Source organism: Panthera uncia, assembly GCF_023721935.1.
Source record: "Panthera uncia isolate 11264 chromosome B3 unlocalized genomic scaffold, Puncia_PCG_1.0 HiC_scaffold_1, whole genome shotgun sequence".
NCBI classification, from domain to species: Eukaryota; Metazoa; Chordata; class Mammalia; order Carnivora; family Felidae; genus Panthera; species Panthera uncia.
In genome coordinates this window covers 60,400,418-60,401,358 of record NW_026057582.1, presented here as the reverse complement: position 1 = coordinate 60,401,358, position 941 = coordinate 60,400,418, and positions in this window count along the sequence as shown.

The following is a 941-nucleotide window of genomic DNA, read 5'->3' as shown; positions in this document are numbered from 1 at the left end:
TTCCTTTTGACTAAAGTTTCCTAGAGGAAGTGTGTAGGGAGATGACCTCACATGTCTTTAAATTTCTTAGAACCATTTTTAAAAATTAAATATTTGAAACTAATTTTAGCTTGCTTATGTATATGATTTTTTTTTACTTTGGTATTGTTATAAAAAATTAATATTAGGCATATGTGAATTTTACAAAGATCTTCAGATTTTAAAACTGCATCTTAACTTTTAATATACCAGGAAAAATAGTCATTGCCATTTACCATCTGGGTCCAGTGAATCTTTAAGATAAAATAATTATAATATGTATTTAAGTCATTTTATTAATAATTTATGAAGTATAAAGGGGTAGTTCAATTAGAAACTTTAATAAGAATTTAAGCATGATAAACACAATTTTTATTCCATATATTTTGGCTTTGAAGATGTATACACACACACACACACACACATATTTTAAAGGTAGATAGATATAGATCAGTTGAATGTGACCACCTGCTCATCACTTGCCAGGCACAAACCTGGAACATATCCATCTTGTAAATAGTAACTCTAGATTTCAAATACAGTTCTATTAGGTTCTAGTTTATCATTACTTATGGTTCTTTTGCACTTGCATTGTGAAAATACAAAACTTAAAAAAAAACTTTGATGATATGATTTTATTGAAGGATGGCAATTATTGGAAAACATTTAAAATTTTTTTAGATTTATAAGCATCAATTAGAATGAACAGTCCAGTAATTTTTTCATTTCCACATTGTTTATATCCTTTCAATTACCTTTGTATATACAAAAATGCTGTCTTCAGCACTTTACAACTTAGGAAATTTTGTTTACTTTACAACAAGTAAATTTTGGTGAATAAACACCATAAAAAGTGAAAAAATACAACACCACCACCCATTTAGCAAAATTAGATGGTCCAGGTCCTTATAAAATTTGCATGA